The sequence below is a fragment of the Carcharodon carcharias genome, chromosome 14 (assembly GCF_017639515.1).
Source record: "Carcharodon carcharias isolate sCarCar2 chromosome 14, sCarCar2.pri, whole genome shotgun sequence".
In the NCBI taxonomy this organism is placed as follows: domain Eukaryota; kingdom Metazoa; phylum Chordata; class Chondrichthyes; order Lamniformes; family Lamnidae; genus Carcharodon; species Carcharodon carcharias.
This window is the reverse complement of record NC_054480.1, coordinates 50,328,825-50,342,184: the sequence shown is the minus strand read 5'-3', so window position 1 is coordinate 50,342,184 and position 13,360 is coordinate 50,328,825. Positions and strand designations below refer to the sequence as shown.

At 45.5% G+C, this 13,360-nt stretch overlaps 1 pseudogene; it reads left to right on the top strand.

Annotated features, from left to right (window-relative positions):
* Positions 1-5,088: 5,088 nt before the first annotated feature.
* Positions 5,089-5,176, top strand: LOC121287666 (annotated as a pseudogene).
* Positions 5,177-13,360: the final 8,184 nt, after the last annotated feature.

Below are 13,360 nucleotides of genomic sequence, written 5' to 3'. Positions count from 1 at the left end.
CTCACAACAGCAGGGAGGGGTCCCAGATTGGTCGGGGGCGGGGGGTGTGGTGGGGAGGGTGGAGTGGCCCACATTTGGCTCCTCACTCACTTTGAGGAGTGTGCCATCGTACTGATTAGCGAGGACATGGACTGTGCCTGAAATGACGGTGAGGTCAGCAGCGAACACACTCGTGAGGATCCTGCACCACATCATCCCTCTCTCAATTAAAATGTGAGTGCTCTCTCTCCTGCTTGTAACTCTGCAGATATACACTAATTATCTCTACCTTGGTTCACAGGGAGGCTTTGCCAAATGACCGACACCCTCAGCCAGCCAGTCCCTCAGCTCCATCCAGGTCCTCATCTCCAGCTAAGAGGAAACCTCCCACCACCATTGAAAAGCTGGAAATAAGCAGCCTGGAAGATCTATCACAGTGCTTATCCACATGCTCCACCATCGCAGAGGCACACACCTCACTGGGACCTAGATCTACAGCAGGCTCAGGTCCACACTCTGTTGTTAACCCGCTGGACAGATATCCGCAGCAGGAGGAGGCAGATTTGGCCAAGCTCCCCAGCACCTGGAGGACTGCTGGGGATCAGTCACTTGTGGTGATGAATCTCTGGATTTGGCCTTCCAACTCATCCTGGAGAAGCAGCAGAAGGCGTGGGAAGATCATGCAGAGCTGTTGGAAGTCCTCAGCAGAGTGGCACATGAGTCAGAGGAGTATTTCCACCTGCCCTCTGATGAAGTGGTGCTCACATGTCCACATGTGGAGGTCGCCATGGGGAGGATGGTGGACGCCATGGAGACCCTGGTCCAGCAGAACGCGGAGATGTGTGCAGACCTGCACTCCATCACGGGAGCTATGGGTGAGTTCCTGCAGTGGCAGTATGAGAGGGAAATGAGGCACCTTGACATCCTCCAGGTGCTTCTTCCCCTTAAGAAGTCAGACTACGGCCCCCCCAGCACCCGAATGGAGAAAGAGCGGCAGCTGGACACCTCTGGGTCATCCACTCAGGAATCTCAGATGGTGTCCTCTCCCTCTGAGTCCCCTTTTCCCCTTTGCCTGTGAGCTCCTCAACCTTGACCTCTGTCACCGCAGAAGGAGCAGCTGGCCAACTAGTTATTCTGGAGAGAGAAGTGTGTGTGTGGCAGGGCCTTTCGGAGCCTCATGCAACCACTCTCCCATGCACGCAGATCCTTCACGTATCATACTCACTGCAATGTCCTGAGCATTTCTAATGCTGCGTGCTAGGGTTGTCCATCTGAGCTGACCTGTAGCATTGTCCAGCCAATGATCACTCTCCCATGCAGCACTTGATCTCGCCCACCATGACTGGTGTTTCATTTTCAATTTGGACAGCATGGTCTTGATTCGATTTTTCATATGCTCCCCCATCTTTTCCCCTCCCCCAGTCACCCATTTCCTCTCCCCTATCATTGTTGATTCTCCCGGCATCACCTTCCAACTCCCCTCCATGACCTACCAGCCACAACCCTTTTCCTTCAAGGATGTCCAGGTGAATGTGCATGTTCCCTTCCTTCCTGAAAATCCCACTCCCATCTACATTCACCTCCCCGACCTCCTCCTTTCCACCCTCAGGGTCCATGTCTGCCTCCGAGTCCCCACCAACCACCCTCACCGTCCCTTCTGCAGCTACTGTCAAACACTCACCATCACACCCTACCACCTCGCTCTGCCCTCATCATTCTCACCATTCCCTCGTCCCATGCCCATCCTCAGTTTGCTCCCAAGAGGTAGTCATGGACCCATCAGAGCCCTCCCTTGCACATTTACCTGGACATCTCCCCCTCTGGACCCCTTCCCCCCTTGGAACCCCTTCCCCCACCCCCTGACTCCTCCCCCCCTTGATCCTCCACCATTGCCCCATCTCCCGACTCCACCCGCATTTAGCCCTTTTCCCTTCCTGACTCCTTCAGGCACCCTTAATTCTTTTGCCACCCTTAGTTCTTTCCCACTCCCAATTCTTTCCTCCAGCCTTACATCCTAGTCCAGCATTACTTCTTCCCCCTCCCTGACTTCTTCAGACATCCCTGCTTCTTCTTCCAGCCTTACTTTGTCCTCCACCCTTACTCCTTCCCTCTCTGCGACTCCTTTCTCCAACTTTACTTCTTCCAGCCTTACTGCCTCCCCTCTCTACACTCCTTCCTCCCCCTGGACTCCCTCCCCTCTCCGCACTACTTTCCCCCCTCCAAACTCCTTCCCTTACACCTTCCACTCCCCTTACACTTACCTCCCCAGATATTGGCTTCTCCCCTGTTAGCCCTCCTTCCACCGCACTCCCTCCCCTCTTCCAACCACCCCCGACACCTTCAATCCCCCACCAACCTTACCCCATCCTGACACCTCTTCCTCTCCCAGCCTATCCTAAACCTTCCTCTCCACCCACTTGACCATCATCTGTCGTGAGCAGGCCCTCCATGGTGACTTTCCAACTCCCATGAGCTGCTTCGCAGCAGAGCCATGTCCATGAGAATCCAGCATGCCATGGATATTCCTCCAGTGTTGCTGTTGGGCTCCAGCATCTTCTGCTCCTCCGATGTCCATGATGTGTGCAAGGCCCTGGCGGTAAGTCTCGACTTCTGCACGTCACGCTTGCCAAGACGTGTTTTGCACCAGCATGCAATCATGCTGACGCGGACAGATGATCCAACAGGGGGAGGAGAAATGATTTCACGGGCTGGCCTTACAACGATATGCAGATGTATTGCAATGAGGTCCCTGATGTCTGATGGCAGGAAACATGGCCTGCCATCGACGGGCTGAGCGGACAATTGCAAACTGGTTTCACAATGTTGTGAAACCTATTTTTGGTCTTTTCACCATATTGTCCACTCACGCTGCTGAGCATGCCCAACCTCAGTGGGCACAGACGATTCCACCCACAGATTTGAATCGTAAGGCCGGATTTTCAAAGTGGGGTCGGGACCCAGTTTGGGTATTAATTCAAAGTCCCTGAGGTTGTCTTGGGCTCCCAATGCCTCCACAAAAATTTTTAAATTTCAATGGGCTGGCTGGAGGGTAGGGAACAGGCAACCTGCTCGCCATCAATTAATGGCCCCTTAAGCTCCTTAAAGAGCTTGTTAAAGGGCCTTTGCAGTACAGAATGGAAATTTTACACTTTATTTTGGTGAACTTGAAGAGTTTGATGCACAGCTGTCGGGTTTGCCCAGGGCCAAATAATGTTTATTTGTCTTTCTTTTATACCTCTTTTTAATGGGCCTATTGCCCAGTGCAAGCTCTGAATCTTCGCACGGCCTCTTGCAGCTCCATCAACACTACTCGCCCTGTAAGGAACTTAAGCAAGCTGCCCCAAAAACAGAAAATGCTGGAAAAGCTCAACAGGTTTTGCAGCATCTGTGGAGAGAGAAACAGAGTTAATGCTTTGAGTCCATATACTAGACCTGCTAGCTGCTAGGCCTTCTGAGTTTTTCCAGCATCTTCTGTTTTTGTTTCAGATTTCCAGCATCCGCAGTATTTTGCTTTTATTTTAAGCAAGCCACTGCTTGTCTTTGCAGCTGACGCCAGGCAAGCAGCTCCCACCTTCTGGAGGCACTTCCCGCCAATAATTGGACACTGAGCCGGCCTTCTTCACAACCAGGTCATTTGAGTCAAAAAGACACAGCTGAGGCGCAGGGTCAGGATCCAGAATTCCTGACCCCGCTTTGAAAATCCAGCCCGTTAACCCTGTTTTATTTTCCTCAATGATGCCTGACCTACTGAGTATTTCTGACATTTTCTGTTTTTATTTCAGGCTGTTCTGTGGTATCCTTCCTGGTTCATAATCCACTGATGTTCGCTAATTAGGCCACAGAAGGAGAATGACCACTTGGGCAAATTACTGGATGTCTGTCAGTATCTAACATGTATCAGTCTTCAAGAGAGGAAAATGAAACAAAAAGAGAAAACTTGAAAATATATGAAAGCTACTCAAAAAAAAGGTCAGTATCATGGAATGCAATATGGTATAAATCTCTGCACTTTTGAAAGGACCAAAATCCACTTGTACCCTTCAAATTATACGTTATTTGATTGGGAAGATTTTTTTTTTGCTGCACTGAGACCCTCTTTATAAATTTTTTTTTATGAATAAGGTAATCCAAACTTGTAATGTTCCTGAGATAAAAACAAAAAACTGTGGATGCTGGAAATCGAAAACAAAAACAGAATTACCTGGAAAAACTCAGCAGGTCTGGCAGCATCGGCAGAGAAGAAAAGAGTTGACGTTTCGAGTCCTCATGACCCTTCAAGTCATGAGGACTTGAAATGTCAACTCTTTTCTTCTCCGCTGATGCTGCTAGACCTGCTGAGTTTTTCCAGGTAATTCTGTTTTTGTTTTGTAATGTTCCTGTATGTTTCTCGTGCTGAGTTCAGGGCAGCTCACTCTATTCATTAGATAGCTCATGAAATGTGAGGATATACTAAACTTACTGTGAATGAGGCAAAACCCCACACCTGTCACATTTCTTCAACATTCAGTTCCAGCCGGTGTTCTGATACTATGTCCTGAATGTATTGATCACATGGTCTGATTGCCACGTGTTGGCAATATGTTTATTGAAGGATGCCTTGACGCTTTAAAAATATTTATAATGGAGGCATTTCTTTGCACTATTTCAAGTTTCTGAAATTGTATAATGATTATAAGCTGTTATAAGCTAATAATTATAAGCTGCTGTGTAAAGATACATTAGTTCATTCACTTGCTCTGCTTTCCCCATTAATTATTTCTCATGCATATCTGGTTAACATTTGCCATCACAGAAACTGTGCTACCACTAAGCTTATTATATTCCTATGAGCTATCATTTAATTCCTAATCTGTGTAACTTCTATATACAGGCAATGACTAGGGTGATAGTTTTGTGCCTTTTAACTAGTGTCCTCAAAAGTGACTGTGGCAGCCAAAATGGTGCATTGGTTAGGTGATACTTATTCATGTGGTCACTTAAAAACAGTATTTTTATTGTATCTTTTATTGTAGAAAACCACACATTCACTCTGTTGACACACTGATAAAATTGACTGGTTATGTGACTGGTTATGTTGATGCTGTTCGGATGTTTGGCTTACTGTTTTGTGTATTGTGTGAAAGGAAAGAAGGTAAGCATTCCCTTTGGATAGGATGGAAGATGCCCTACGAGCCTTACATTACCCACAAATTGTATTGGTTCAAGCTCCATCACGCAGTGAAAACTAGGTATGTTAGTCCAAAGCTGTCTATTGCTTCATTTAGTATAGATTCAAAGGTTAGGGGTCATTTGTGGTTTTGGTATGTATGGTCAGGATTTAATGCCCACCCCTCCCCTGGCAGCGAGTTTAGAAGTGGGGGGGGGGCATTTAATCAAGCAGGAAGGTGCGGAGTGGGGACCTCAATGCCTTCCCGCCTCCACCCGATTAAGTCCAGGGCAAGAAGGTTCATGCCTACCAAATTCGGATGGACAGGAGTTTTCATTGGGCTGAATATTCACAGGGGTGGGGATGGGGGTATGTGGGTAAGAGATTGGAAGTTGAGCTGGAAGACCATTCCGCCTCCTTGGCACCAAACTCCTTATTCTGGCAGATCAAAAGGCAGCTCAAGTTATTTAATATTAATTTCCTGACGAAGTCTTGCATCATAACATTTCCATAGGCTCCAAGGGAGCTCCAAGGGAGGTCCCTCGTTCAAAGATACTCGGTGCCTGATTGAGAGATTCAGCATTGTGAAGGGAAAAGTGCCACAGAAAGCCACTCCCTGCTCTTTCTTCTGAACCTCCAAGCCAGCGACCCAATGTCCAGCCTCCATCCTGCCCACACTCACCTATGTCCGGGCTCCCTTGGCAATCCTCTGCCTCTGGCAGGTGCATTACCAGCAGCTGCCACTGTTGCCAGTGGCACTGCTGGCACTAATGAGCTATGGAGAGCTGCTAGTCTCTGATTAGCTGGCAGTTCTTGGGGGCAGGATTTCCACCCCGGGAGTCCTAAATCCCAGGGAAGGCCCACCACTGGACTGTTAAGTGCCTGATGAGCACTTAATTCTGGCAGGCCTTCAACAAAGGAGGTGGGGCTCCCATCGGGACTCCAGCCAGTGGGCGAGCCCCCCGTCACCAACATTAAATTCTGTCCTATGTTTCTGCTGATGTGTACAACTGCCTTCTTAGTCTGGGAATAGTTTCAGATTCCAGCAATTGCTTAAGAAGTGGGGAATGAAGATCCCTGCTTAATCTCCCATGCAGTGAATTTACCCATAGTTACTTTAACCTTTATGTAGAGTCTGTCATAGCTGTGGAAGAAAAAAATAAGATAAAAAAAAAATAAGATCAAACAATAAAAAAAAGATTCTATTTTTTCCCAAGAGTCTACTTTGCTGTTGATGTTCATATTATCACTGCAGGGAAGAACAATTTGCTTACTATGGAAATGTTGTGATGCAAGAATTTGTCAGGAAATTAATATTAAATAACTTGAGCTGCCTTTTGATCTGCCAGAATAAGGAGTTTGGTGCAAAGGAGGCGGAATGGTCTTCCAGCTCAACTTCCAATCTCTTACCCACATACCCCCATCCCCACCCCAGTGAATATTCAGCCCAATGAAAAGTCCTGTCCATCCGAATCTGTGGTTTTAAAAGCCACAAAATCATGAAATGGATTGTGCTGGCGTCTGTAATGCTGCATTTATACTTTTGTAATCCCCTATAATGCAAAAGCCCTTCACTAATTCAATAGGAAAATCAAACCATTTCTCATGATTTGTGCACTACTAAATTGCAATACAATGTTGGTCAAACATTACACAGTCATCTTTAATGCTGGAGATGTTCTCCTTTGCCAGTGAAGTATTGTGTATAGCTGCAGTTTCCATAATTAATATATCCTTGTTTTGTTTCATTTAACACCATGCATACAGTAAATTTGGAGATATTTTGTTACCTTGCCTTTTCTGTACTCTTAATTTTATATTTCATTCTAAAGATCTGTGGTTGCTGGTCAAGACTGGCATTTTTGTGCCAATCCTGGATGCAGCAAAAAGGTGGTCCTGGGCCAGAGAACAGTTAAGCGTTAGCCACATCGGTGTGGGTCTTGAGTCACTATTTGGCTAGATTGGGTATGGGTAGTAGATTTCCTTCTCCAGAGGATATTAATTAACCATTTTTTAAAAATGACAATCCAGTAGCTTCATGGGGCAGGATCTTCCCCCTTTGGAGGGGTTGTGTGGGAACGGGTACTAGCGGGAGGGTTCCTAATTGGCGCCCCCAGTTGATGGCGTGCCGTCATTTTATGTGGGCAGGCTTATTAAGGCCCGCCCAGTGTGACGTCTGCCAGGAAGCCGGGAGTACGCTCTTCCGTGCATGTGTGCGAAAGAGTGCACAGATCTCCCTAAGGCAAGATGCTGCCTCAGAGAGATCGGCTCAGGTTTGAAACATTGAATAAAGATTAGAAAAAAAATTACTGACATATCCCCTCATGTGCCATTATCACATGTCACATCTAGCCAAATAGTGACTCAAGACATACACCAATGTGACTGACTCTTAATTGTCCTCTGGCCCAGGACCACCTTTTTGCTTCAACCAGGATTGGCACAAAAATGCCAGTCTTGCCCAGCGACAGTACATCTTTGTCACATGTCACATGAGCTGGGACATGTCAATTTCTTTTATTTAGACATTTAATACAAATTTTAATACCCTCATGAAACCTCATCCCACCCATGGATGAGCTTTCATGTTTTCTCGGAAGACCACCTGGGCTCCCGGCCTACCCCCAACCTTAAGGCTGGACAGGCAGGTCCATTGATTACTTTACTGATAGCCTTAAGTGGCCGTTGACAGGTTGGCAGGCGTGCAGCTGACCCGGCTGCGCTCTCGCCAACCTGAAAATATAAATGATGTAGGGTAATGCCAGGACGCCTGCCCGATGTCACCCCGCGTCATTTTACACATCGGCGAGCAGGCCCCGCCCCCCTGCTCGCCGACCGGAAGATGGAGATCATGATCACTTTTACTGATGCTGGACTTTAACTTCCAGATTTTTTTTAACTGAATTCAAATTCCTAAACAGCAATGGTGGGGTTTGAAATTGTATTCTCTGCATTATTACTATAGACTTCTGAATTTATCATTCAGTGTCAGCAGTCAAAGGTAAGATATACCTTAGATGACATCAGGGAAATCCCAATCCTTCTGGAGCCAGGGACTAGGTGCACAGTGGGTGTTTCATACAGTGAATAAAACGACTTCTGCCCAAAGCCTTTGTTTCACCCAAGATGACCAGTACTCACATGACTATGGCAAGCCACTGTACACAAAAGGCAGCAGTGCACAAAGGCATTTCTCCGAACAAACACATTACATGCACTAACATTTGCATTTGCAAGTTACCCACATTCATAGTCTATAAAGAAAGTCATCATGGTGAACAGAAAACTGTTCATTCTAGTCTGTTTCACTTTCATCTGTCTCAATACATGCGCTGCACACATATAATCTTTAAAGCGCTCAGGTCCTCTAATGAACATGCGGATTGTTGTTCGTTGCTTGTCTGATGTCTGCTGGTTCCTGGGGTCACTATGCCTCTCCAGGGAATCTTATTGACATGGTGATTATGGCTGCTGATCCAATGCATTTGTTGGTGAGCAGTAGATCTCTGGAACTGATGGTTGTTCTGTCCCTTGTTCAGTTGGCAAAATCAATTCCTTCTCACTGGTTGGCAGCTGTGAAGGAGCAACTTCTCCAGTTGCATGTATGTGTCTGCGGTTGCAATGATATATCTGGTTGTTCATTTTCACTACCTACGATCAAGGTGACAACTGCTTTACGCAGGTTTCAGGTTGCCAAGTGGGCTGACTTTTATTGAGTGCATTGAATATTTGCACTCTGACCAGCTTTCCAACTCTCAACTCTAGCAATGATTTGTAGGGGGTGGTGGTGTGTGTCAGCTTCACCTCTGACTTCTGAGTGGTCCGAATTGCTCCCGCTCCCTGGGTTCTAGACCTTGGACTTATTTGGGGGTTGTGACAAAGTGCAGCAGACAACTGGTTTTGGTGCAAGGAAAAACAAAACTGGGTTTATTGAAGTCACAAGTGAACTTGTAACATTACACTATAAATTAACACTGAGATTATACAGACCTACAAATACACTTAGTTAAGAATGGGGAACACACGGCATAACGAGAGAATATCATGCTACTAATCTCCTTACCCTTGTCCCACCCCCAAAATCTAACTAAATTAAACTAGGAGAGGTCGGGGATCATGCTCACTAACCAGGGTTCCTTGACAGTTCGAAATCCAGCCAGGTAAGCTGGTTGCAGTTTTGGGGTATGCTCTTTGTGTCCCATGGGGCCTGCCGCCCCCACGTGGTCCTGGTCTGTGGAATCTGTGAAGGTTCTTCAGTTGGGTGGAGGGTGCGGTTGTGGGTGGTTGATCTTCGTGGAGGGCTGGGTTGCATCCTTGTTGTCTTCAGTTGAGCCTGCCACCCTGTGCTCTTTGCCGTGATGTTGCCTGCAGGCCTGCAAACCTCAAGATCTCCTCCCTTCACTTGGCTCAGCTATTCCTCCCTGCTTAAACTCTGCTTCAACCCCTCCAAAACTGGTCACCCTCCAAAAACTGCTCACCCTTGTAACTGGTGGCCCAGTGATACTGTTTTTTTTTAAATTTCTTATCTCAATCCAAATCAAGGTTAGTTCTTTGTCTGATTTTTGGTGGGCTTCTTCAGGTGATTGTTGTCTCATTGTTTTTTTAATTGGCTCACATGATGTGTATCATTGTCTTCCTGTCCCCGTAACTAGTCTTGAACTGAAAGCCATTGTATATGTGGAGTATTGATAGGTTCGCATAATTGTATTGATTGTTGCCTTCCTGCCTTAGCAGTTAGTAGCGATTATTTATGCAAGATTTTGATGGGCTTTAGTTTCGTGTAAGATGAAGTTTTTCTCTGGGTTGATTGTTTTAAAGAGAAGAATGCGTATTTTGTCTCCTCTCGTTGTCTGGCTTCAGGCAACAATCCATACTGCACTCAATAAGCCTGGGCATGTCCAGTCCCAGGCTGTCTGCAGGGTTCCACACTTAACTCAGCAGTTGGGTCTTCTGCCATAAAAGTCCAAAAGTCATATCCTTGTTGATAATATGAAAAATGTGGGAATTTTGAGAACCCTTCAGATTTGGCCACTTTATCAAAGTGAAATTTGGCTTTCAGTCGTTGCGCTTTGATTTTGTTACTACTTCTGGCTATAGTAGTGTTTTAGCTATTGGAAGAGGAGTCTGAGTGTGGCATGACATTAGTCACTGGACTGGACTACTTTCTATGGCTTCAGTAGGTGTATTTCTCCACTCTAAGATCGCCTTGTATACATCATACCGGATCTACACAATTTTTTGATGATCCCTTTTGCAATTTACACTGCTGCCTTGGCCTTTCCATTTGACTGGCAGTCGTATGGAGATGATGTGTAGTGCTGAATTTCCAATTCTTCATTCATGAAGTGCCTGAATTCTTCATTCTTGGACTGAGGGCCATTGTTGCTTATCACAATTTCAGGAATGCCATGATAACAGAAGTACGCTTTCAGGCACTCAGTGATCTCACTGGCAATCCTTGACGTCAGCTTGTCCAATTCCCAGTAGTCTGAATAGTAGTCAACAGTGACGAGATATTCAGTTTCAAAGAGAGTGAAGCGGTTTCTCCAAGCTTCACCCATGGTCCGTGTAGGAGGTCATGAGTCATAAGCGGCTCTTTAGCTTGCTTAGCTTAATGTTCATTGCAAGCACTGCACTAGCTGATGTGGTCCTTAATCTCATTGCTTTTGTTTGGCCTGTAGAGAGCTTCTCTTGCCTTCCTCAGACTAGACTCGATTCCTTAATGGCTTGCATGGATGTGCATCAACATCTCTTTTCTCATCTCCTTTGGGATGATGGCTCTAGTTCCTTTGTACAAGATGCCGTTTTGGGCAGTCATTTCATCTCTGTATGTACAATACTTTCTTATAACAACAGGTGTTCCTTGATGGTTCCAGGCGATCTTGTCAGCGCTACTTCCTGTAGCACTTGGAGGGAGGCATCTCGTTGTGTAGTTTGCTTGATCTGAGCAAGAGGCTTATCTGTTGGATTCAGTGCCTCTACTGGGTGGATGAATTCCAGATCATGTCGTGCCATTGCTTCATGTTGAATCTAGAAGATTTCATACTTTTTACCAGCATCATCATCTTCCTTCAAAGGGAATGCAGTTCTTGATAGCATGTTGGTGATGTACATCGGCTTCTCTTGCTTGTACTTCACTTTCAAATATTATCTCTGCAAACAAGGTAACATCCTTTGCAGATGCTTTGGAGCAGACAGAAGCTGTTTGAGAAAGATGCCTTTAAGTGGCTTGTGGTCAGACTCTACTGCCACTTTGTATCTCCAAAACAATAGCCAGATACTCTTTCTCAAATTGGGCATAAGGTCGTTCAATTTGTATTAACGCTCTGGATGCAAACGCAACTGGTTGTCCTTGCTGCATTAGGGTTGCTCCAAGTCCTGTTTCATTGGCCTCACACTGCAGGATGACTTTGTCATTGACATCATAGCACCTCAGCACTGGGCATTGTCATCACTAGTTGTTTGATGTGAGTGAAAGCTACTTCTTGATCTGTGCCCCAGAACCTCTGAATATCCTTTGCAGTGAGCTTGTATAGAGGTTCACACTCTGATGACAAATTGGGCAAAATCTTTGCTAGATAGTTCACAAACCCTACAAGTCGTTGAACTGCCTTCACACCTGTTGGTTGTTGCATCTCTGCTAGAGCTCTCACTTTATAAGGATCAGGGCAAAACCTTTTTGCTGTCAGCACATAACCTATGTACTTGACTTCAGCCATCTTCAGTTGTAGTATTTTCTTGTTCAGCTTCAGGTTCATCTGGTGAGCTGTCTCCAGCAGTCTCACTAGATTCTGATCATGGTCTGCGATGGCTTCTTCCATTGTATCTCCACATCCATAGACTAACAGATAATCCACGAACACTTCCATTCCTGGAAGATCATTGACTTTCTCATGCTGTTGGCCTTGATAGTCTTACGGAGCAGTAGAAATGCCAAATGGCATGTGCAACCATCTGTACCTCCCAAATTGCATCCAGAATGTAGCCAGGAAACTCCTGCTTTTATTCAATTTCACTTACCAGTATCCATCCTTCACATCTATGGTGTTAAAGACTTTTGCATTGACAAGTTGAGGAAATATTTCTTTAATGGCTGGCATGGAGTAGTAAGACGTCTCCAAAGCTTTCTTTTGGTCCTTTACAATCCATGCACACTTTCATGTTTCCAGTTTTTCTTTCATTGTTACAATGCTGCTAATCCAGCCTGTAGGAGTTGTCACTTTCTCAATTACCCTCATCTTTTCAAGCTCCTCTGTCTTGTCTTTCATTCTGGACCTGAGGGTAGCTGGAACTCTCTTCGGAAGATCTGTGAAAGCAATTTTGTAATTTGCCAGGATCTGTTCAGTGGTCAATGACTATTGGTGCCATGCAAAACATGATAAATCTCTTCTGGTACATGAAGGTTACTAGTCCAAGATTTTGACTTATTTCTTTAGTGTCTACTATCTGGAACTGCAGATCTTCTTTCTTCCCATTTCATTGAGCTCTTAGCTTAGTTTGCCCTCTTGGAGTGAGCATCATTCCATCATATAGCCTCAACTTTACCTTCAATGGCTTCATTTTCAGATCACATTCTTGAGAAACTTCACACAGGTCTGAGAAGCTCATGATGTTGCATGTAGCAGCAGTGTCTAACTGACACTTCACATTAACTTGATGCTCTCCTTCTGCGGCCATCATTCCAATATTCACAAACCATTTTTTAACTTGAAACTTAGTGCCAACCTGTTCTAGGGTATAGAATGGTTCCTCAGAATCATTCCCCAACACCCCTCCAGCAACCATCTTTATAGGCTTGCTTTTCTTCTTTTCAGCGAAACATTTGCGTGCAAAGTGATTCAGCTTCTTGCAGTTAGAGCACTGCTTTCCTCAAACTGGACGTATTTCCTTTCCTTTTTGTGTAGGGTGTCCCCTGCAATATTTATATTCAGTACTCTGGCCATGATCTTCTGCTGGCCCTTCTGCAAATAGTTTTTTTCTCTTTTCCATTGTCTAGTGCTTGGAAGGCCCGAATTGCCTCTCAGCATACTGCAAAGCTTCATCAGTTCTCACATCAATACTTTTCAGATGATGATTAATTACTCAGTGCTTCTACTCATGTCAATCACTTTCTTGAGAGTATGTTTCTTTTCTCTCAGCAGATGTGTTCTCATGGCAGGAGCTGTTGTTTGGGAAAATCCAATCTGAGATCAGTTCTTCAGTTTTTCAAATTCATAAGATTTAGCTAGACATCTC